At 37.2% G+C, this 26567-nt stretch overlaps 2 long non-coding RNA genes across 2 annotated transcripts; one reads left to right on the forward strand and one right to left on the reverse strand.

The window, feature by feature from the left end:
• Positions 1 to 2008: 2008 nt before the first annotated feature.
• LOC148412697 (uncharacterized) lies at positions 2009 to 6900 on the reverse strand. The gene is made up of 3 exons (XR_015867824.1): positions 6672 to 6900; positions 2417 to 2516; positions 2009 to 2075 (listed from the first exon to the last, which is right to left on the reverse strand). It is a non-coding gene; the product is annotated as an uncharacterized LOC148412697 (long non-coding RNA).
• A 277-nt stretch (positions 6901 to 7177) lies between these two features.
• LOC148412698 (uncharacterized) lies at positions 7178 to 25566 on the forward strand. Its single transcript, XR_015867705.1, has 3 exons — positions 7178 to 7254; positions 9334 to 9466; positions 25432 to 25566. It is a non-coding gene; the product is annotated as an uncharacterized LOC148412698 (long non-coding RNA).
• Positions 25567 to 26567: the final 1001 nt, after the last annotated feature.

Raw genomic sequence — 26567 nt, forward strand, 5'->3', positions numbered from 1 at the left:
TTGCGACCGAGACGACGCCATAAGTGACCCGCCCGTATCCTCGGTGTCCTCGGTCACTGTGTAAAACGAGCCCCCGTTGCACCCCCTTGAGCTGGAGGTTATAGATCAGGCTCCCTATATGAGCCGGCGTGCTCAGCGCGTTGGTGTGTGTGGGCAAAGTCAAGTGAGACTGCAGACAGGAAATGGACAGGAGGGGATCAAAATGAGTGATGGGGCGGCGTAGTTGAGGGGGGGAAAAAAAGAAAACAGCAAAGTAAGAGCGAGGACCTTCTCCAGTTTCATTTTAATAGCGGCGGGCCATTTTTCTCCCTTTACGCTAAGCACAGAGCTGACCATTATAGGGCCTCTCTGCAGAATGTGTCAAGCTGCTGCTATTAAAAACACTATTTGCACTGTCAGCTCCTATGAGCCAAATCTATGACCCCCAAACCCCCTCTACCATCCTCTTTTTTTTTTTTTTTTCCTTCCCAACTTTCAGGCCACAATAACTATCATCCGTTAAAGGCGGCGGGCCTATTACACTCGGCCCGTTCACACCGGCTCGCATTAAGCTAATATTATCTATTCCCAGTGTGCCCCCCCTACGTCCCCCTTCCCCGTAGTGTCCCATCAATTATTAATATCTCTTCGCTCGCGGCTAATGTTTTGCTCTGCATTATTTAAGGGCGTCTTCATTTATCAATAAACATAAATGTTAAACAAAGAAACGCTGATGAGCGCGAAGACGAAAAAAAACAAGTTTATGAGATGATTTGGAACAAGGGAGATGATTTATGGAGGTGATATTCATCGGGAATAAGAGTGGTGGAAAGCCAAAGGCGGGGGGGTACACATGAGTCGGAGGGTCAGGTTGTTTGCAATCTGGACAATGTTAGAAAGGGGGGGAATTTGAGCAGATTTTATATGGTTTATTTAGTATAGTGGTGCTTTGGTTTACACGTCACAAAATAATTCTTGACCCCTTCTTACCCGATGAACCGAATGCAAGAGCAATTCATTTGTTCTAGCACCCCCCCAAGGGAAAGAAAAAAAAAATCAGCATTTTTAAGGAAAAAAAAGTAATTTAGAGAAGCATACACTCATGATATTTTATGAATATTTTCATTTATATGCCACTAAGTTAGATGCCCGAGCATAAATCCCACCAACACCTAACTCCACTAAGAAGAGAATTAAACTTTTTGTGTGGGGCAAATTTCAATATTACGGTCAACTTAATCGCAGTTTTGTTCAAAAAAAACAGACAAACAAAAACTAATCAACCAAAGAGCACTCAACATACACACACACATTTTTGCTTATCCTCGCTGTTTTCCCGCCAATTGGATATACAATCATTCATGCACCCAATCACACCTAAGACACCTGCCGCGCATGTTTTTGGAATGTGGGAGGAAACCGGCATGGGGGGAGCATGCAAACTTCAGTCTGTTAACTCAGTTCTATTTCCTTCATTTGGCTGAACTCTACAAACTTTAGGGCATCATTATTGGCGCACAGGCAGAAAAGAATAGATGTTTACACAGTTTTTCTTTATAAGCGGGAAAAAAGAAACGCCATTTTGAAAAGTCTAATTCAAACACTGTAGTAGTAGTAGTAGTAGTAGTGGTGCATCCTTAGAGTAGCATACCAGAGCAAAACACCCTGATCGCAAGAGCGAAAATCATCGTTGAAAAAAAAAATATATACATACGTATGGCATCCCGAGCAGTCTTCAGCAAGGGATACTGGAAATTCCTTTCCAAAGAAGACTGGGGTAAATATAGCTTCTGACATCCACTGTAAGCCTGTGTGGAATTTAGGGAAGACAAAGAAGAAGGTGGCATGCAGAGTGGGTGGCATTGGTCCTCCTCCAGCAAAATAATAAGCGCCAAGACCCCCACCACACAATCCACTTGTTATTGTCCTTCAGTCTGAATGGACAGATTAGCCGCACAAAGAACGGCGGCCTGCAATGGCAGCGATACCGGGACATTTATAGTCACACCCGAGGGGTACGTTCCGTCTTACCTTAAGATCCAAACGTGGCGCCGAGCCTCCTCGGGGCGCTTGAGTCGGCGGCTGGAGGCAAAGCCCTGAATGAGTGATTTTCACAGTTAATTAAACTGCTAATGGCAAAAAAGTGGAAATCACGTTACATTATGACTACGACGACTCCTTTGTTTTGTTTTTTTTTCCGTGAAAGCAAAAGGACCAGTGGGACCTATTCCAAGGACTCCCTCTTGACTTTTTGCATTACGCGCTGCTAAACGCTTGCGCAAAAACATTGGAATAGGAGCAGATGATTCTCAGGCCGTGTTTTGAAAACGGGCAAGCATTACCGACGGGAGGTCAAGGACTCTGGGATTAGTCCCTGATTTGTTCTGGCTCGTTACGATTTAGCGGGGGAGGAGACACTTTCAATGTGGAACATTACCGCTCAACAGGATTCTTTGGAAACTCCATCTGCGGCGCGCTGAAAGCTGCATCTTCACCTGTTAGCATCGCACCTCCTCGTCCCCGGGGTCACGGGGTGGCTGCCACCCAGGAAGTAATGCGATGGGGAGGATGCTGTGTTAGTGATTCATTCCCTGTGTAATTACAGGCTCAATTTTTAGCAGTTGACTATTCAAACAGGTGCTGAGATGCGCCCCAACAGGGCCGCCTTGCGTCTATGCAGTATGTGTGGGCATTCTATTTGACAACAACACACACTCCACTCTTGCTATTGCGAAAAGTGGTTTGACATGTTGTCACCATCTGGGTGGAATTTCAGCTCCCTCTTGTCTTTTTTGCAATGCTTTCCCTTTGATACAAAATGTCTTTATGTAAAATTAAAGGATTGTGCAAAATATATTGTTTTTTCACATTTTTTTCACATTTGGTTTTTCATAATACTTTTTTTCAATTTACAGTATTTTTCATTTATTTTTGTTGTTCTTGTCTTCATTTTTAATGCTTCAAAGCAGCGAAAACCACTGGCCACACAGTTTATGATTCTCAGGCAGACGTTAATATTTTGTCAGATTTCTCTCGCTTAATTCCACCCTCAAAACTGAAACCTTGATGAAAAGAAAATACGTTTGTGATGTTTGACAAAGAATAGTAGAGTTGTGAAGCTATGTTAGCTTCCAACCAACTAGCTAGTTGCTCTTCCTTGCTGCTCCCTTGGATGAACAAATTATTTGGAAGTTATGTGACATTCGAGTAAGGTCACGTGTTTAAGACGCATCTCTTTGCGCTGTTTTACATAGAACTCAGTGCAAAGAGGGACTGCTACATTAGCATCTCAATTTAGCCACGAACTGGCTAAATATAAATCTTTGGGAACAAATGAATTTGACATAAACATTCCGTAAGCGGGACCTTGCATTTGAATCATGTCTGTGTCGCTGACAAAAAGGAACGCTAAAATATATAGATTGTAAAGTTAGCTTCTAGTTAGCTAGCTTGTTAGCTTGAAATTTGGTGAATGAAGAACTCTGAATTGGATGTAGTGTTTCAGGTTGTAGTTCATTTTAGGAGTTCAGTCAGTGTTGTTTGTCAAAAGGAGAAAATGTAGCCCGCTATGTTAGCTACTAGCCAAGATGCAGTTGATATTAGCTTCTCAAGCTAGCCGCTGATCCGCAAGCTATATTTCTTATTCACTGATAATCGAATCTGATATTCTTTTAAGCATTTTACAAGCAATTAATGTGTATAGACATGCATTCATTCATTTTATATTCACATGCCCATTTGTAATTTAAATTATTGACTCATTTGCATCAAAGCTGGAGGCTGTGCAGAAAAAACAATTTCCCAGGGATGTAAGGTTTAAAAAAATGCTTTGAGCAAATAAGAACATGTAACTCATTATTGACTCTTGGCTTTTTTTTTTTTTTAACAGTAATCCTAAGGACTTTGTAATGTCTATCCATTTTCATCAGTGGCTCCAGGATGTTAATGACATATGTACAATTAGAATACATATTCAAATAAGCAAATTGTGTTTCGAATAAACCAGTTAATGCATTCAAAAATAACCAATTTGTGTTTAACACACCTAAGATTGTAATTGTAAGAGAATATTTTTGTTAAAAGGTCACTTATTTGCTAATAATATGCATTTCTTAACCAATGTATATGCGTGATGAAATTATTTCCTGGTTTTTGCCTGTAGGGAAATACAGCAGTGGTGTCGGACAACACTGATCTATCTATTGGACTCAATGAAGCAGCCTTCTCCCAAGGCACTATGGGATGTACAGTATATAGACTAAACAATAGTGTGTGTCTAATGCCAGAAAAAAAAAGATAAATCTATCTCATTAATCCCTTCTTCTTCCCGCTTGAGAGTCCCTTCTGAGGTTATTCAGATTGTCAAAGTACGGGGATGGTCACTTTGTGCATCATTACGAGTACTAAGTGATTATGGGTGTTTGTATTGTTAGTTTTAAGGTCGCTGTTTTGATTGACGAGAAATCCGTTGAATGAAGTGTTGATAAATGATTTGAATTGATGGGTTGGGCTAATAGGATGGGACCATTTTGGTGAAATTGCAAATTTTACAGGAGGAGGTAGAAAAGCTGAAAAATCAAAAGTTTTTCTGCGAAATGCACTCTTTTGAATTGGGGAATATAGAATGTGTTTTTCTCAAAATAGGGATTCCAAGTTTAAAAAAAAAAAAAAAAATCTGTCCATCCATCCATTTTCTTTAGCCGCTTATCATCGTAGAAAAAAAAAAACACTGAATGAGATTTCAACCTCGGAGTTTTGGCACATTGTTTCTCAATATACAACAAACAAAAAAACACAAAAAATAAAGATCGAAAATTATACCGATTTCCCACACTATACTGTGAGGCCCCCCAAAAAGCCTTCATTTTTATAATCCAGTGCGCCTTGCACTGAGAATAAACTGCAAATTTTCATTATGGGGGAGGAATAAAAAATTAAAAAACGTAACCAAGTAAATGATAAATTTTTTACCTTTGCATTTCTGTTATAAATGTATTTTTTTATTATTTTTTTATAACACTCCGTTTGAAATTTTGATATACTATATTTGCTGCATTTTTATACAATTTCTATGAAGGCAAGGTGTAAAAACTGTGAGTTTTTGTAAAGCGCAATTTTATAAAATAAAGCCATAAACTGTTATTAAATCAACAAAACAATACATGTGTTTTTGGTTGCAATTTAATTTAAATAATTTGTGTAAATTCTATTATTAAAGTTTGACTGACTTGTTTGATTGTTTCGTTGACATTCCCTTTAGCGGTGCTCCATCTAGTGGATGCATAATGCAACCCCAGCCACAATTGAAGCTTCTATTCTATGCGCCTTATAATGCAGTGTGCCTTAAACATGAAAACAGCCATTCACTGAAGGTGTGCCTTCTAATCTGGTGTGCCTTATAATGTGGAAAATACACTGATTATAAAAGTTATTCTATTGGCTCTGCCATTATAATTTGCAGAAAATTTTTGCGTATCATTGTCTTAATTTGAGGAGCAATTTTATATTTTGCTGGTTAATCCTGTGGACCTGAAGCAAAGGTTTTTATTAATATGGCATTATTCTCCATTATCATTATTTCTACATTGGTGGCGACGATAGATATGAGTCACGATAAAATGTGATTTACGTTAATGACAATATGGTTCACTCTAATTACGATATTCTTTTCTCAGTTTGGCACCACTAAATTTGCCCTTTTTTTTAATATTTCATTGTAGTTTTAGGAGTTCCTATTTTTGAAGGCTTCTTAGGAGTTTTGCTTTGTAAAATATGTTAATATCAAACGATTTTATGATTTTCGCTTTGAACTTGCTTGCTCGTATCTCCACTCCAATAAAGGATTGACATGGTGAACAGTCGGCAATGTATCGTAGATCCCATTGAATTTTTTGGGGGGTCTAAAATTACATTGATTTTTTTTCCTTCTTCGCTTCATATGAGATGGCCAAGAAGTCCATAAAAGAGATAAAGAGGTCATAACCATTTTACCAGCCTGTAGTCTCCCTCACAAAGATTTAGGAGGCCATGAAAAGGGTGACGGTTAAAAGTAAGGCTTGTTGGGTACGCTGCAAAAGGGTAGAAACATGCGCCTGTAAAATAACCGTCAATACGTTTGATCGATTTTCATTTATTTATTTATTTTCCGCGGAGGTCCTATTGAAATGTTTCATTTCTCCTAAGGAGCGTCGCAAAGGATGAAATTAGTTTAGACTCACTGGGGCTGAAACCCAAGTTGATTGCAAATTCAATTAGAAGTGCATTCCTCTCCTCATTTTAAAGGTTGCCGGACATTTGATACACCCGAAGCCGGATGATTTCCCGATGGATAAGGACACTAAATGTCAAGTTTGCCCTTAAATGTTTGTTTACCCTTTTGCAAAGTTCCACCGAGATCCCTCGTGGAACATTTGGTTTCCAACGCGTTTGCTGTTTTTTGGTTCTGTTTGGCTTTGGAGCTTTCACTTCAAGAACGCCAAGTGTCAGCTACCGATTTTTTTTTGAGAAAAAGACGATCTCGAGTATAAATTGAGCCTCCCGTTTTTACTGCAACTTGGATGAACTTTTAAAAACGCGAAAATAAGTCGATCCCTGACTTTAGTGTATGGCTGTTCAATTCAAACATATAATGGTGTGTTATTACAATAACAAAATTACATTTTGAGGTATGTTTATCACGCGTGATACGGTACCTGACTGACGGGGAAAACGGGAGCTTCATTCCGCTTCCTTGCTTCCTCTTTGCCTCAGCTGGTCATCGTTGTTTAGTGCCAGTTTAACATGCGAGTTTGTCGATGGTAAAATAAGGTCTATATGGTACGTTTATTTTGTCGTGCAGTTTCTTTTCCTTTTATAATCAATACAGTAAAACTCTACAATGTGCAAAAAAAAAAACCCAGAGTAAAAAAAAAATCTCGTGAAAAAAAATCCATTCCCTCTTTCATACTTCTTCATACAATCAAAAAAAAAACCCTGTTGCATTAAACAAAACGTAATTTTCTGCTTTTGCGTTGCACTGAAATTCACTGCGGAGAAAACACACCTGCAGGAAATGTTTTATACTCGATGCGTTTTGCATCACTGTATACTCAGAACTGTATACTCCCCTTCAGTCAGACGATATTCTCCCATACTATAGGTGGCAGTATATTGAGTCTACAGCATACAAACAACACTGCTCTATAACAGAGGTAGAGAATCCATCGATTTAAACGATCTAACACATTCCTCTCTTCATTTCTCCCCAACGTGGTGCTCGTCAAGGGGTTGTTTATGGTATTTAGTTCACGATGTTCTTTTTCAGACGAATCATGAAGGTGTTTTTACCAGTGAACTTCCTTGAGCAATAGCTCGTCCGCCATGTTGTTCCTTTGTAAAAAAAAAAAAAATCTGGAAGATACTCTTACTGCGCAGAATCTGTTCTGTGCGGACTCAGCACGGAAGTTCGTGATTGCCGAAATAACGTGGTTATCTTAAAGCAAGCCAACACTTGAAGACAGGTTAAAAGTAAAAGTGAAATACGTTATGCAAGATATTGATAAATATATGAACATGAATGCTTATTGTAGATTTGGCAATGAATTTCTTTTTTCTTTGTTTTTAAATGTTGCTTTTGTTTTTAACATCAGTCGGATTGCACAACACGTTTTTTATGTTTACGTCCGTGACATAGATTTGGTATTGTGAAAAGTCCCCTGTTGTGAAAAATTGCTGGCTGTAGATATAATTTTAGATATAATTTTCTTTACCGTACATTAAAGTTGGCTGAAAAAATGAACCGCACAGCCTTGTTTTCAACCATAAACAAGCAAACAAAAGTGCGTCTTTGCAACGTTAGAGGTAAGCAAGTCTATATAACCATGATATGACTTATTTCACAATGAAATGAATGGTGTTCAAAAAAAGAAATTCTTCTGGTTTTGAGTTACGTGATTAAAAGTCAACCCACCACATATGGGAGTTGAAACTTGGGGGAATTAAAAACTTGACGTATTCAACAAATTACAGTAAGTTACTTATTTGAAGAAGTGATAGGAACTTTTGCATGCAGCTCTTGTGCCGGATCTAATTTTTCCATGTGTTGACAGGAAAGCAACATTGTTACTAATTCATCTCCTCACCTTTTCACCTTGGGTGCCCTCGGGCTTAGACGTATGAGGTGAAGTTAGATTTCAATCCTGTCAACATTTCAATTCACCTGTCAGGATGACGACTGACGCGCAAGTGCTTGTTTGCCCTTAACTTGTGGTCCTTAGCTGGGCTTCTTGGTCTGAAGACCACCCCCTCATGATTCTTCCTCCTCAGAAGTCATTTTCCTCACTTCTATGAGTAGAGTGAAAGATTTGATTATCAGCCGATTGAGTTATTTATAGTCAAGGTTGGGATCATTATGACCCGACTGATTTTATTGAAGATTCAGATCGAGAGGGCTGAAAAACTGAAGCTGATCGGTTTTTGGGTTCAGTTGTATCGAAGCAGTTTCAAGTCATATCTCGGTGAACGACTTAAAGTAATTGATATATTTAATGTATTATTCTCTCTAAGTACTCAAGTACAAAAATAAGCAAGTGCTATAGGTACTAAAAAAATCTTGAGATCTACTGAAGTATTTGAAGTAATGAATACTTTCATATATTGATTATTTTAGGTACTCGAGTGCTAAAAAAATCATTTCTACTACAGGAACAAATCACCTAAAGTAATTGATAAGATGAATTGATTACTCTTATGCTTAAAGTTATTGATTACTTTCGTAAATAATTACCTAATAACCTCAATTAATTTAGGTACAGCAGCGCTGTCATGCAACTACCTAAAGTAATTGATTACTTACTGATAAATAATTACCACTTTTCTTTCTTACTACATAACTATATACTAAAGTACCTAGTGATTATTATTATTAATGTATAAAGTAAATGACCACTTTAGTACATAATTGTAAAATGTAATTGAGTACTATATTGCTTTTTTTTGCAATTTATTTATTTATTTGACAAACCATTTTAGATCGAAGAAACCAAGGAAATATTTTTTTTATTCAACATTTGTTTTTGGTCTATTTCACTTGTCCTCATACTAATTCCCGGTGTGCTCAGTTGAGGACATCCTGGCCTTTCCTTTGATCTCATTTATAATTGAGAAAGTAAATAGTCCAAACAAATATTTGTACAAAAATGCTATATTCAATGCTACTTTTGTTGTCTTGTGTTCTTTGCACACCAGGAAATAATGTTTTTTTTTTTTCTGAGTGTCGTGAAAGACACGGGAAATAAGATATAGTGATGGGATGTGGTATATCCTTTTAGAAATGGGGAAAAAAATGAATCTATGATTGCCTTTTACACTTTACAGATGCGCGAGATCAACACACGGAGGTAAAGAAGAGGATTTCAAAGCCAGTCGTTGACATTCATCTCCGGCAAATCTGCATCGTGGCGTCAGATAATTCCTCGGAAAAGCAGCAAGATAAATCCGTCTGTGTGAGGTCTGAGCTTTAAAGTTACTTTCTCTGTACTTATTCAACTCGTTTGTTAAGAAGTTATAAGATTTCCTGGCTCCACTTTTTTTTTTTTTTTTTTTTTTTACGAGTATTCAGTACAGAACACATAACAACCTGCCTTGTGATGAATTTGACAGCAATTTTTCCAATCATAGGCACATTTTTTAACTAATGTCTGAATAGAAAATATGTCTCATATAAATAACGCTTTTCTATTTTACTCTTTCAGCAACTCAACAAATTGAGTTACCAGTACATATATTTACATCAATCTTCATGATTCCAATAGGAAAGTTATGTACATTGATTTATGACTAAGCTCATTAACCAGATTATATTCTATTCATCTTTCTATTATAGTTTTATCAGGTTAATAATTTAGCCTCATCAATCAGGGCAGAGTTGTGTACATTTTTTGCAAAACATGTTCTGCGGTTGTGTGTCCCAACTGGATTTGATGCCTAATTCTGATATATGGCTGAACAAAACACTGAGAACCAATTAACTGGCTGATTATCTAAAGAAATATATATTCTATTTTTTGTTCTTACTGTATCATTTAATGTGCACCAATCGGAGCAGCCCTCCCAATTTCGTGGTATACTGGCTATACAATGAAAGCAACGGAAGCCAACAATTCAAAAACCTTACTTTACTAAATAATGTGTGGACACGAACGACACACACACAAACTCGGGTGAGTCACGACTCCCAATGTAAACAACAAATCATTGCTAATTCTGGACGCTAAAACAATGGCTAACTACGTTGACATTTTACGGTGTTTAGCATCTAGCATAAATTAATTGCTAGCTAGCAACGCCAAAGTGTCCCGAGAGGAGTCTGATTACTTGTCAGAGGCAGTTTAGCTCTTTCCGCGCCATGGACGTGAATTCTCATCTTTTAAAATAGTAATAACAATGATCAAAAAATAAATTCTTGTCAAATGTGTTTGTTTTTTTTTAATGGAGGGTAGCTGACACCCTTGACAAATGCTTACCTAATAAGAGGTAATTTAACCAATTGAGGACTGTCGTGATAACTGTGCCCATTAGATGGTAGTGTTTCCACGCTTACGACACAGATATTACCCGCATGCAATTCAAAGTATGGAATGGAAGTCAATCTTTCATATGATACCACCCATATTTACGATATTTTGTTGGCCTTGAAAGATAAGTGAAAATGCTAACTATACTTGCCCTCTAGAGGTTTCCTTTTCCGATAACGCTTGTCACTGAAAGAGTTGATAGACTGAAATCAAAACTGCACACTTTGATGCTGTCTTCTTGACACGATTGCAGTTGCTCCTGATCACTATTGAACGCACCAGACCGAGTCAAATGTGTCTTCTGTGGGTGTGGTGTCACTTTTCTCATTGGAAAATAAAAAAGGGGAAGGGGAAAAAATATGGGAAGGGAGAACGTTGTCTAAAAGCTCACAAATTAAATTTAACTTAAAAAAAAAGTTAATTATTCAAAAAAATACAAAATTTGGCCATACATCATAAAGTTCAAATGTGAAATTTGGTCTTTTCTGTTTGTTTTTCACAAAATATGCATGTCTTTTCCCTTTAAAAAATATACTGGCGCTAAGTCTTGTCTCTTGCACATTTTCGCACCAAATTCCAGCGCAAACAGCCTCACGTTGGGGTTGTTTGCCCGGCCCTTATCGTTCCAGGCACAGGCTTCTGCCTCCCGCGTACTCGCGTCGCAATCGCCCCGAACTCCGTCAATAGCATGGACGTAATCCGTCAGCCATCCCGACTGTCAGCGGGCGGCCGAGGCCTCCCGATCCAATCGGCTCGGCCGGTCGGCCCCATTGATAAAGTGTCACGGATCCCGGCCGCTTTGATTAGCCCTTCGACTAATGCCACGCTAAGCAGAAACATTACTCTGCCTCGCAGGGAGGATGAGGAGCGAGGGAAGGAGCCAAAGGGAGAGAAGGTACTCTGTAGGGAAATTAAGCAATGCGGATGAAATGGCCAAGCGAGGAACTTGTTGGATAAATTAACAACGCAATTACATTACATGACACGGCAGCAAGATGGATGAGGAAAACTTGGCCGCTGTTATGTTCTGTTTTCCAAATTGCAATTTATTTGAGGGCTCTAATGGATGCTGTATTAAAACATCTCGGGCCGCGGTCAGATTTCATTGTGTGTCACCTCCAGGTGATTGATGAGCCTCTCTTCCACGCCCCTTGACCCCCCCCCCCCCCCCCGACGTTCACCGCATACACACGCCACTTTACTCCGGCGTTCCCCTCCGGGCTGCACTCACAACACGTTTATTGGGAATTCCAAACACAAGGGTCCAAACATATTACACTGATATGCTTATTACTTCTTTCACGCCATCTGTTTTTTAAACAATAGCAGTTGCGGCTTTGAAAACGATCAAATTATTGGTCCCCGTTGAAACGAATGGAAATGCCATTAATACATTCAAGCCTTCCTGAAGAGCCTACCAAAAAAAAAAATTGCAATGTATTTTTTTGAATGATGAAAAAATCACTTATGTATTGCAATAAATACAAATAGATTCAAGTTTTTCATCGACTTGGTTTTTCCCCTTAACTCATTCACTGCTAACCTATTACAACATATTTTTGATATTTATAGCTGTCAGTGGCTGCGAGTAACTTAATTTATTCACCTACTAAAATCGGATCTATGACGTCGATAGCCATCACTGGTGGTGAATGACTTCATATTGAAATTGCAATCTGATATACGGTTCCTAATTATTTTTCAAGGTCATTTCTTATCTATGAAAAGAAAGGACAAAGGCTCTGATTGAATTAAATCTGTATTACAAACATCGTCATATTTATTTTACGTAAATATATGGTCATGTGTTGCACAATTGTATTAAGTATTAAAAAAACAATACACATTTTTACCATTATCAAGTCAGTTATAAGTAAGCGGTATTTATCTATTTGTGCTATGCGTCACTTTTCCCATTAATAAAAGGGTAGTAACGACTATTTTGAAAAATATCAAATAATCATAGTAAGAATCATAAATTTAATATTCTTGATGATACATTTCTAAAATATTGTTACTGCAATTTAAATGCATTTTTTCTGGTGATACTTTTGACTTGTATTTTTACACAGTTTTCACAGTTCATGTTGCGATACACACTAACTCTTCACATACCGCACATAAATTTGACGACTTTTGCGAATAAGCTGCAATATTAGCCTTTTTTTTCCCCCAAATGGATAAAGAATATAAAGTATGCCTGTGTGTTGCTACCAGTTGTGTTCAAATTGTATTTGTTAAAAGGTGTTTTTACCACAATATTGATGCTAGTTTTTCTAGCATATCAATGGGTATCCCATTATGTGTTAGCATTAAGCTACCTTATTTTCATAAGACATTTATATTTGTTTATTTTGGCATTAAAAGCAAGCTGCGGTTTTAATTTAGTTTACTTTTACTATTTATTTAAAGCACTATTGGTGCGGTTTTATATTTTTCAACATAAGTATTATGTTTTGTAGTTTTTGATAAAGGGAAATAAAATGAAGGGCCAGTGAATCATGATCTACACTATTATTATTATTATTATTATTATTATTGTTTTACTTCTTTTCTACTCAGTGATGACGATAGAACTCCCGGGGATCTCAACTGTTTGCATAGCTGGAGAAAAGGCATTAGCACATCTGGAAGTCATCGGCGGCTATGTTACGGCGCTATCGTCGCGGCTTTACATCAGCGTTCCTAATGACTCACAGCGCGAGGGGAAAGAAGCACATGCTATCTGCTTTGAACCGGCCCGCTTTTTTCCTGGGATGGCAACCCAATCCGCGATGGGCCCTTTCGTCATATCTACCTCCCGTTCATTTTCCGAGGGGTTAACGGCATTCCGCCGGATGACATCAGCCGGCGCGCTTCCAAGCCACAAGGCCATAAACAGCTTTGTTTTTTTTTTTTTTTTCTTTGCAGGTTTGCTTCAGATGTGCGCAAAGGGATACATAATGAATGAGGCGCGCTGACGAAACACATATTTCACTTAGCGGATATGGCCGTAATGCGGTCGGGCTCGATTACCGTCCGGGGCGGCGGGAAGAAGGTTCAAAACAAACACGCGAAAAGCGTTTGAACTCAGGTGTATCCTCGACGGCAGCGACCTACTTTCCCACTTTAGCCGATTGTAAATATGACATGATACTGCACAAATTACAATCTGGGTAATTATTGGAAATGGTGACCGAGGTTTTGAGTGAATGGCTGCACTGTATTCAGGCAAAATAATGAATAAGAAAAACTTACCATACTAGCTAATAGGTCTGCACAATTAATCGAATTTTAATCTCAGTCACAATATTGGCAGCCACGATTAATTTAGCTGATCCTTGGTGATACTGACATTTAAAAAGCCGGCTGACTACGTGTCAAATCAAGCACTTTGTCATCCTACCACCAGGAGGCAATGTTTCCCACATGTTTGCATGACAAATCCTTCTGCTTTTCTCACCCTCATATATTATTTACCCGTGTGAAATGGCATGGAGTTTCTCACCTGCAGTGCTAGCTGTAAATTTTGACCCATTTTGAAGAATCCGATTGGCAAAAAAATTTAATACATTTGGTTTGAAATTACCTAAAATGCCAGGTTGACTGCTAATTGATTCAAATTTGCTTAAAAATTAACAATGTGCTTGATTCTAAGCAGGCTTCATTTTATTTCATTGGGTTGCATTCAGCAAGTAAGCTTGGTGTGTTGCCCTGTGTGCCAAGTTTTTGCCATGCCTTGTGAATTTGTTTTACTATTCATTCATTTAGTTGATTATTATTATTTGTAAGTATCAAGCTTTTAAGCTTTGTTTATGTAATCGTGCAGTCCCACAAGCCAACTGTTTGTCCCTTCATATTGCCAATGTGTGAATGCTCTGATTTTTTTATTTAAAATCGGGAAGCTCATCCGTATGCAGAGCCACAAATGTCCATGATGCCCCCCTTTTTTTTTTGCTATGCAAAACTGTATCATTATTTGTTTATTTACTCAAGTCTCTGACAGTATTCCCATGCGCGGTTTTGGGGAAATTTGCCTTGATTTTTTTCATTTTCCCAAAGTACATTTGGAGTGACAGCTGCAAGGAGTTCCTTTTGGCTTTTGGAAGGGTTGTCTAAACAAAGTTGGGGCTTGTAAAATCGAGAAGGTTATCTCGGCATCATCCAGATGACGGCTGAGGAAGACCACCTGCTCGACTCGGGTTCCCAAGACTCTCTTCAATATTTACTCGGACAAAATCGCACATTAAAAAATGAACTGCGTTTAAAGTTTTTGTTTTGCTAGTTTTGTGACTAAAAATATTTTGAACATTCAAGTAGTGCATTTCATTCCTGGAAAAATGGAGAAAATGGAATTTTGCATCACAACTGTAGTTTTTGGATCTCACTGGGATAAAGGCTGCACAATGGCCAAATCAAATAATTACGATTATTTTGGTCAATATTGAAATCACGATTATTCATCACGATTATTCATCATGTTTGGTCAAACAAGTTTTTCAAACAAGCGGTATATAAACAAGGCTTCAAGGCTTGATACTTACAAATAATAATAATAAACTAAAGTAAATCAATAAAGTAAATAATAAAATGGCACACAGGGCAACACAGCTAACTTGCTGAGTGCAAACCAGTGAAAAAAATGAAGGCTACCTAGCACCAAGCACATTATTTACTTTTAAGCAAATTTTAATAATTTAGCGGTCAAAATGTCCTTTTCGGTCGTTTCAATCTGAATTTATTCGGATTTTTCAAAATGGGTCTCAACTGACAGCTAGCACTGCATTATATGATAGGAATCAGGTGAGAAACTCCATGCCATTTCACACTGGTAAATAATAAATTAGGGTGAGAAAAGCAGAGCCTTTTGTCATGCAAACGTGGGAAACATTGCCCCCTGGCGTTTATTTTAGATTTACGTGACTTGCTCAAAATTTGGAGGAAGCACATTGTATGTGTGTGTACCACTGACACGGTGTCACCCAATGATCTATTTCGGCCATGGACGAGAGCCTCAACGCTGCGGTTGAGCATTCCCCTCGCTCCCCTCTTAACTCATCCCCCACAAGCCTTTAAGAGGTTACAAAAAGCCCCCCCGCTGTACATCAAAACAACCGACACGTCACCCCCGCCCTCGCCCCTGCCACATCATCCGACATGACACGTGAGAGACAGCCCTGACCACAACAGTGGCCTCAGTCTCTTTTGTGACAAAATGGCTGAGCGACTATTTACATGGAGCCCTTCAGAGTGTAGTACCACGTTCAAAACACTTCATCTCAAATCATTTCCCCATTCAAATGAATGGAAATTAAGCCCTTGTCGCCTCCACAATAAAATGTTTACAAAAAATATGGAGTAATTGATTAAAGAAAAAAAACACTCTATAAAACGCAAGAAAGTAACACGCGTACACAATTTGTACACTACAAATTATTGCGGTTGTGTAGTGCCTGAACCACCTAGGGGCAGTATAATGTTGACAAACATATCCAAATACGAAACTAAATAATATTACGAATATTTCCCAGATGACGAAGACAATATGCCCGGGGATATCGTTGTATTGTCTGTCTATCTGTGTTGCTCGGTCACTTATAGTCTATTTGTTGATAAAAATGAGTGGTTCCTTACCATGAATGTTCATCACTAAAAAATGGCCCAAAAATAACAAAAAATAAACATTAAAAAAATTCTGTGACATAGGAAACGTTTTTTTTTTTTTTTTTTTTAAATCATGACAATATTTGAAATGAATTACAGCCATAATACAGTTGGAGATGTAGCTGTTGTGATCATGCTATAAAAACAGAATAAATAAATAAATAAATTTCAAAAATACTAGTAAACATGTTAGGAGTAAAATATTTTATATATGAATGTTTTCAATGGTAACACATATATGAACAATGAATTAAATTTAGTCATGAGTAATTAATGAAAAAAATAATAATATAATAATAATATATATAATGTAATAATAATAATAATAATATATATATATATATATATATATATATATATGTGTATATATATATATATATATATATATATATATATATATATATATATATATATATATATATATATACATGTGAACCATTTCACTAGCAATGCACCATGCTGTATCCTGGCGGGTTCCACAAGGTGGGAGCGTCTAATTAGGTTTTCCTTACACCTACTTAATAATTCATGCTATCAGCGAGCCTACAAGGAAGCGGGGCTCCTCTTCCTCCCAGGAAGCCTCGGACAAGCATCGCGTGTCCACTGTAAGTAAGGAAGTGTGAGCAACAATACATAGCAGCCTCATAAATAAATATCATGATTGTTAATGGGGTTTAATGTTACTCTACGCTTGACCATTATGGGCGAGCGTCAGGGCAACAGGAGTGCGGTGTCTGCCCTCAAGGAGTCTGGCACCAGGAAGACCAATGAGACCACCTCAAAAGCAGACTGGTGTCATTTTACGCTTTTTAAGAAGTATAAAGCGTCTTTATCACTCGCCATCCATTTATGTGTCTTTTCTCATCACCCTTATTTTGTAACCTGAAGCAAAGGTGACTACGTCGTGACCGTCTCTATAATAATTTATGGCTTTAGAAGTAACTAGAAAATGATGGGGAAACAGCTGGATTATTTTGACCTGGACGGTGCTTTGTTGCGTGTACTGTACAGTACTTTCATTCCTGTACGATGTTTGATTCTTTTGTGTGGCTTTTGTGGTGACTACAATACTAGGAAGATAAAGCGACCTTATCTTAAAATAAATTATATTCTTAGCGTATATTTTCAGGACGACTGATTCCATCAGTAAATGCCCCAAGTGCACATGAAATAAACTATGGAGAACCAGCTAATTTTGACCTTTCATATACATTTTTTAATTTATTTATTTTCTTGTAAATATCATGGTGAAAAAAGAGACCCACTATAACAAATAGTATTATATATATATATATATATATATATATATATATATATATATATATATATATATATATATATATATATATATATATATAAACTTATTCTCTTCTTTAAAAAAAAGTTATTAAATTTAGAGCTCTTTCTAAAAAAATATATAGTTATTAAATTTAGAGCTTTGGAAAAGGTTGACCAGGTCGGGTAAGTCAACTTAAAAAGGCTGATCATTCTAAATGAAACATAATGAAGTCATCAAATTTATTTTAGACAAATATGAAATACTTTACTGTCAAAAATGGCCAAATAAATAGACTATCCCATGAATATATGGGTTTGGTCTAGACACGATAGGGAAACCGGAAACTTATTTTTGACCAGCAGTAGTTGTCATTGAATATCTGTTTCTTCGTACTTGATTACTTAAGAAATGACTAGAAAATTATAGAAGAAAAAAAATGCTTATTCTGACCTGCTTTATAGAATTATTTTTTGTGTGTTATCACTCACATTGAATTTACTACTCATTCCTTTTGGCTCGACTGCTATGTGTATATTTTACGCATTTCCAAGCTCCAGATAATGATGAGGCCTTCTTGAATATACTTTTTTTTTTTTTTTTTAAAGTTCTATGACTGCCTGGAACTTTCTTTTGGAAATGTCAACTGTCTGTGCTTATCCTGGCATTACTAAACATGGTGAAGTCAGGCAGCATCTGGCTTTAAGAGCCATGTTTATTTTTCTACTGTACGAGAGCGAGGTGATATTTTTTGGTGGTTTCGGGGACGTTTCTTCTTCTTCCTTTTCCAATAAATCACCGGAGACGTTCTATAAACGTACTTTAGCAGGACCGCGCACGTCCACTTGCACTGTTATGATTACGAGTGTGAGGCAAGAGTGTTAATATTCCGTCTGTATCCAGCTGAGGTGTAGCCCAGTCAGTCTGTCTTTTTTTTTTTTTTTTTTTTTTTTCCTCACCCTTCTCTGGTGCGGATTGTTTCTGCATGCTTTTATCTCCCCCTCCAGGACGAGCTGGATCGTCGTCCCAGCACTTGACTTTTCCATCTCCGCCTTCGGATTCTCCAATCTGTCATTGCAATCACTAGAGGTGGAGAAAAAAAAAAAATCCAAAATAAAACATCCAGCGAGCAAATGACGCTCCGGTGTGTGACAAAATAGTCGGAGGCGGTAGGCCGGGGCAATTTGCCTGGAATCTGTTATTCCCATCCCAGGTTCTCGTTTGGGTTCTCCCCAGCGCCCGCCTGAGCTGATAACAAGTGCGCGCGTTCGGCAGAATGATGGATGGACTTTAGCCACGGGCTTGTCAGGAGGGTGCAGGGCCATATGGAAGCCGGGAGCACAAGATGGCAAGAGAGGAGGGGAGAGAGCGGCGGAAATATACGTTTACGACGTGGCTCTTTTTTGGGGCTGCTCCCTCGCTTGGTGATGAGTTTCTTTTTGACTCTTTCCGACTGCAAAACAAGGTTTATTTTGAAATCTCGTTTAGCCACGCCGAGTTTACCGTCAAAATCAACATCAGGAAACCAAACAAATTAATAAGAGAAGAAGAAATAAGAGGTTTTTATGGCGTGAGGGGCACAAATGATCTAAAAAGATCTAAGATAAGAACCAACAAAAATCAAATCTGTGTCTCTGTCAAAGGTGTTAAAATATGGAATAATTATGGAATAGATCGGAAAAAATGTGAATCATTTACTGTTTTCAATGAGAGATTTAAAAAGACTGTTTTATAACCCTTACGCGGTATTTGATCCAATCCCTCGAGCATTGCATCAAGCGAAAGCATTGAGAGGAGAATCTAGGGAGCTGAAATTTCACCCGATTAATTTGACATGTCAAATCTCAACATGGCACAACCACTGTCAGGGGTAGCCAGACCCTTGGCTAAAATACTGCCAGAACGATGTGGAAGGAAATGACCCAAAAATGCTCAAAATACCACACATAGGGTTAAATATATGAATTAGGCATGACACTTGAGATTCTGTAGAAATTTTAATTATGAAGTACAGTATGTATGTTTGTTTTTTTATGTGTAATTTTACTGTACCTAATTTACCTAATATATGAATATAATATAATGAGCAAAAACAAGTTCTTGAACTTACTACTTTTTTGTAAACTACTGAATTCCTGTATCCAGTGTTGATGCTTTTTTTTTTTCTTGTTTTTTTTTTCATTTCCTTTTGTATTGCGTTTATAAAATGTATTCAATAAATCAACTGTGCTAGCTTAATGCTAACACATATTGTAAAACCCCATAGACAGTTAAAATAAAAAGTTACCATGATGTGGTGGTAATTATAAACAACAGGTGTCAAACTCAAGGCTTGGGGGCCAGATCCGGCCCGACACATCATTTTATGCCGCCTGCCAAATGCTGATTTGTCTTCAGGTTTCTGGCTAAAATACCAAACCTGCAAGTTGGTTTCAACTTTTGGGGGGGGGGGGGGGGGGGGGAACATTTTTTTGTTCCCAATCTCTCCTTTGACCTCTGATTTCAACTGTGTGACATACTTGAAAATGTATTTGCCTTCGCAGTTATTCCAGCCCTCTGACAGAAACTTTAATTTGACACCCTTCTTATAAACCTTTAAATAATGACAACATAACACAAATAATGACAACACGTGAGGAAACGAGGCCTTATTTTAAAGTTGTCTGAGGTCCACTGTTAAGAAAATAATATATATATATTTTTTTTTTCCAGCTAGGGAAGATGAATTTAGCAATTTTTAACATTTAGCATCATTTTTACGTTTACAAAAGCAAAGCATAAGACTTTTTGCCCATGGCTATTCAATCACCTTAAATTGAACTATTCTTTCTGTATGGTTGTATGCTACTTCTCGCAAAGTACTTGCTAGAAATATATTAGAGAAACAGAAGATCTGATATCATTATATTATTAAATATCTTCCGATGAAGTCACGATCCAGCTCTGTTTACAGCACTCTGCGTGTGTTTGTGTGCGCGTGTGCTCTCAGGCACGGATTTATGTGTGCACATCTCTGTCAGCCATTCCTAGCGGCCCTGCAGAGAGTCTGGGGATGGGGGGGGGGGCCCTGAGGAACTCCGTTTGATTGTTTAAAGCCCCGCTTAATTGGCGCTTTGTCTGCACGCTCCTAAATGAGGCGGGATGCCCACGGCGGCGGGGAGGGGGTTCCCGTGGAGACCGCGGGCCGTTTGACAGGCCCCGTGGTGCGCGGGTGGGCGCAGCCCCCCAAGCCCCCCCCCCCCCCCCTCCAAACTGCCAGGCAGCATCATGACAGCGGCCCGTGCCGCGCCAACCCTGGCCAATTAAAACTCGGCTGTCATGACCAGACAGTAGAGCAACACTGTGTGACTGAGTGTGTGTGCGTGTGTGTGCGTGTGTGAGTGTGTGTGTGTGAGAATCTCACTTAATGTCAATACTTAAAATATATTGCACGTAAAAACACATTCCCTGTTTTGATACTAGTCACCTCTCAAGCAATGCAGTTTGACACAAAATAAATAAATAGCATCGACGCAAGCTAACGTTTAGCTTTAACATGTAGAGTCCGTTAGTTCTCTGCTGCGAGGGTCAAAATAAGCAAGTTTGCGCCTCTGTTTGCTATGTAAATTTTGGACTTTGCGCCACATGTGAAGACATTGAAACTCGAATCTGAGAATCAAGCACCAACCCACGGGCCGAATGGATTTTGAACGGCAGTTGATTGGGGTTAAAAAGTGGCAGATTTTAGGCTTAATTTGGTGATTCGTACAGAACAATCGCCATGGTTCAGTCTGCTGTCGGAGGACCAGAAGGAAGAGTAGGAGAAGCAATTCATGCGCTACGTTAGCCAACTTCAAAATAAACCCACCAAGTAATACATGGACGGCAAAGCAATAGCCATATCACGCTTTTATTTTGACGTTATTCTACAGTTTATGCTTCTGGGTGCGTTCCAATGAGCTTGACAAAAGAAGACGGCTTATGACACTTTCAAATGCAGTTAAACTGTTCATAACTGTAATAACAATAATAATAATGATTCTTTGAGCACCGACATAGCAAAATTGCATTAAGCATCTCTTTATTGTATCTTTACATTTTGAAATAGTCTTACAAAAACAGAATGTTTTCGTGAATAAAATGTGTCACGTTAAAAAACAAACAATAATTTGAAAGAAAAGTTTATTTTATTTTACTCATACAAAAGTTGAATATTTTATTTTATTTTACTCTTACAAAAGTTGAATATTTTAGTGAAAAAAAATCTGGTGCCTAAAAGATAATGTAATATTATTATTGTTTGATAACTGCTGCATCAGCTCTGCAATCTAAAAAAAAAAAAAAAATTAAATGCTCCACTAAATAAGAAAATTGATTCTCAAATAAATAATTCACAAAAGTGCACTGCAAAAAAAAAAAAAAAAAAAAAAAAAAAAAAAAATATATATATATATATATATATATATATATATATATATATATATATATATATATATATACTGTATATATATATATATATATATATATATATATATACTGTGTGTATATATATATATATATATATATATATATATATATATATATATATATATATATATGTATATGTGTGTGTGTGTGTGTGTGTGTGTGTGTGTGTGTATTGTGAGAAGGAATTACCCTGGAATGACAGCGATGACTTAAAATGTGTTAAAGCAGCCTTCGGCATCTTCCAGATTTGTAATCGGAGATTCCGGCGCCGGGTACAGATTCGGTTTAATCCTGGCCCGAGGCATCATGCGCTTATTGAAAACATCGCACCCCGTTGTAACCGTTTGGAAGGCTCACCTGGCAGAAATGAAGACTGTCTGACAAAAGGGATCTCCTTACCTTTGGGCTTCGTTGTTATTGAGTCGCGGACTCTGAATGTGTTCCGCCAAGTGAACAATGGCGACACTCTCCCCTTGGGCTACCGGAGACTTTTTGATCATTTGATTGAAAGACACTTTCTGTGGTTTAAAGTCATAAAGTCATGGTCGGAACTCGTGTAGCTTGATTTTCCTCCTGAGAGACTAAATGCAACTGTAAAATAAGCAACACTAAGCAAAACAAAAATGCGGTCAAAAAAGATTCCTTAAAGTGTATTTAATGCTAAAGATTGGATTGGATTGTTAGAATTGTGCACAAACACAATTGTAACATGCCTGATTGAACTTCTCCTCTTCACCTTATGCACTAAATCCATTCACGATTCGCAATTAAGTTTGTTTTGAGTGCTGTCATCTTCCAAAAAAAAAAAGATAATAATCACGCAATGTTATTTCCACATCTCTCGTTTCATCTCATTTTTCATCAAGATACCTTTTTTAAAAATTATTTTTAAATTTGAACGATTTCTAGATAGGTTTAAATCTAAGTATTTAGATTATTTAAAATATATGAAAATGTATAAGGAAATCTCCGTCGTATATCATGATAGATCAAAAATATATGAAAGTATTACACATGGTTTTTAAGTGTTTTGATTGATTCATATTTATATATCGCTTGGTAGAATCCTTATATTTCCAAAACATTTTCGTCCATTAGCAAGTCATCGCATAAGAAAACAAGTCATGTTCAATAAATTACTCTGGATCGTTTAATTAGTTAATTATAATAATATAATAATATGAATTAAAAAAAACAACCACACATATGGACTGACCAATGGTGTAGATTTTTTCCAAAATACGAAGTGTTGGCCTTTTTACCAAAATAAATATAAAATAGTAATAATAATGCACTAAAAGATAGCATGTATATAAAAAAAAATCCTTAAGTATATATTCTTTATCCTTTGCAAAAATTACTAACCTCCTCCAAGAGACCGCCTTCTTCGCTATTGATTGTGTTTATCGTGTAAGCACGCCCCCTGGTGGCCAAAGTTGTTGATACAAGTGGTAGCAGCACAATGAAACCTGTTTAATTCTCACTGTACTAAAATCATCATCATCATGGCTTGCATCTGGAAGAGGCTGCACTGAAAAGTGGCTTTTTTTTTTTTTGGCGCTTGCTGGGATCATTTCTTCTTCTTTTTCTTCTTCTGGGAGCTGGCCCACATCCAGAAATGCTCCACAAAAGCTCCACAGCTGCCTCACAGTGCTTAAATGTAGCATATGCTACCCAAGTACCATTGTTTCACCACTAAACACACACTTTTTTTTTTTCTTTTTTTAAAGCAGAACAAGAGGCTATTTAATGTCACTTCCATTTGGGCTCGCTACAATGAAAACTCGATTCCGAGAATGAGCGATGAGCGCGTGTTATTATTATTTTTTTTTCTTTTAGTGTTATTTTCTCACTAATTATGGCGGTGATGACATTTTGATTCGCAGCCTGCGAGTTTGCGAAACAACACCATCTGTGTGCTTTCCTCTCATTAGCCTAATAGACGCAAAACACGCTTGGCAACAAGCTGTTCACGTCCTATTTTCAGACTTTTCACCCCGACTGAAAGGAACAAATTCGCACTTTGCAGTAAGAGACGCGAAAAAATATTTTGTGAAAATACATGCTTCGACCGAATGCGTCTTGTCTTTTTCGGTCCTCGTAATACAATACTACAGAGACTGAATCAAAAACATTCATTGAAATTCTATAGTGTGGAACTCTTTTTACGCAATTCTATTTACGTTCTAACTGCAACCAAACTTGGTGCAAAGATAGACAAAAATGTGGATTTACATAGTTGAGCTTCAAATTTTTGCTTGATGGCTCTACGGAAAAAAAATAAAAGTATTTTCAAAATTACTTGGGAGACAGACATATATATATATATATATATATATATATATATATATATATATATATATATATATATATATATATATATATATATATATATATATATATATATATATATATATATATATTTCTATGTATAAAATAAATAATGATCAATATGTACTGCACTGTTGCGTACTGTACTATTTTTGTGCCCCCGGATGAACTTTGTTCTTGCATTTTATTTTGTAAAGAACTTTTGTTTTGAAGGGCCACACAACCCGGAAATGGCTAGTACACACACACACAAACACACACATATATATATATATATATATATATATATATATATATATATATATATATATATATATATATATATATATATATATATATATATATATATATATATATATATATATATATATATATATATTTAGGGCCGTCCTTTGATTATCAATTTATCGACTAACCGGATAATATATTATTTTACATCATAGTGTATCACAAACCATTTTTTTTCTCCTTTTGTGATTATTTACCAATGATTATTGTTTATTTTGTATTTTTTATTGAGGCGATCACAGCAATTGAACAATATTACAAAAGAGGGATGGATGGAGTACCCACCAATTATTTTGAAACCAATCGATTCAGTCACTGATGAACTCAAATGTCATATTTGGATTAAGCACAAAAGATTATTTCCAAGTATAGTACTACACAAATGAGAATAACTCCTGTTGAGACGATGACATTTGAGGCTTTTAATCATTTGAAGTTAAACAATAACCCTAACCATTTAATATCAATGGCATTTAAGCTTTTAAAATCATCACAAAAATTTGTCATGCGGACGTATAGATATTTGACATGCGCTGTCACGTCAGGAGGCGAAAACGGTGAGGACACTTTATTCCATGTTTTGTCAAGAAATTGCGTCGAGAGGACGACTTCAATTATAGGACGCTTAACCTGCCGCGCACCTCGCAGACAATGTCAAAGTCATCATGCAAACACCACATCATCTCCTCCATCCCCTGGCTTCAAAACGCTGACATGAACAAACGGAAGTTAATTTGCCTCCCTCGGAATGCGTTACAATCAGCGGAAAGGTTAATGTTTCTGCTAATTTATAAATGCGGGGATGGCTGTCAGAAAGGTGGGGGGTGGGGCTGGGGCGGGGGGGGGGGGGGGGGGGGTTGCCTTTTGAAAGGCCCTGACACTGTAAATTAAGCCTGTCACGTCGTCTCGTCGCAGCGCCGGCGGATCTGGAGACGCCGCCGTCTATGATGTCAGACAGGCGGGAAGGCAGAGCAAAACAGCCCTGAGGGACAGACCTCCAACGCCAAAACACGGGGATGTCGGGAAACGGGACGGGGCTTTTGGAGAAAGGTAAATGATCACGTGATGCTTTCCCGGCGCAATGCATCATGGGAGCACGGAAGCCATTTTCTACATAGAGGCTTGATGATGCCATTTGATTTTTGTGTTGAGGCTCGACTAGTTTGAAACGATTTCAATATTATACCATTATGTTATATTGTTGGATTATTTTAAATATATATATATATATATATATATATATATATATATATATATATATATATATATATATATATATATATATATATATATCTCAGTGGTTCTCAAATGGAGGTACTTGAAGAAACTTGAGATTTTAAGTAAAACAAACAAGCATGCAAAAATCCTTCAAAAATAATTATTGAATGAATGAATTGTATCAGGAAATGTTCATAAAACAAATTTTATGTTCACTAGGTTGTTCAGTTTCATTATTGTAAACTTGTCATATGCCACCTCACGTTACCTGTCAAGTTAATGATTAAATTTTGTGAACATTTCTCTATTATGATCCCAAAAGTTGAATATTTTTCTGTGGACAAATATTTATTTGTGATTTTTTCTTTTCTGTTTGTTTGTTTTATTTGAAATCTCGAGTACCCGCTGAAGTTCCTTCAAGTTCCCCGTTTGAGAACCACTGGTGTAGAAGATTGCTGTTATAGTCAATACTTGGTTCCATTTATGTACACAGAGTTGGATTGTACTGTAGATTGCAGTCATAGCCACTACTCACCAAAAATCTCTTCCTTTTTTTTAAAAAATTGTCTTACTACCTTTTACAATTTTTGTATGACTTCCTAATAATGGAATAATTTTAAATATAGTGATTATACATTTGCGACAATCAATATAACTGCTTGCAATGAAGAAATGCTTTGCTGTGTGAAGGTTCAATATAGTTTTGTTTGTGCAGTCCTTCTCCGTTCTCCTCATGCATGAGCAGAAACGAATGCCTTTACTTCTCCTTTGTTTATAGTTTCTCACAAATATCTATTAGCTGAACCTGACGTAAGACAATGACGTTATCTCCA

The sequence above is a fragment of the Hippichthys cyanospilos genome, chromosome 14 (genome assembly GCF_059441005.1).
Source record: "Hippichthys cyanospilos isolate Australia breed blue-spotted pipefish chromosome 14, RoL_Hcya_1.0, whole genome shotgun sequence".
NCBI lineage: Eukaryota > Metazoa > Chordata > Actinopteri > Syngnathiformes > Syngnathidae > Hippichthys > Hippichthys cyanospilos.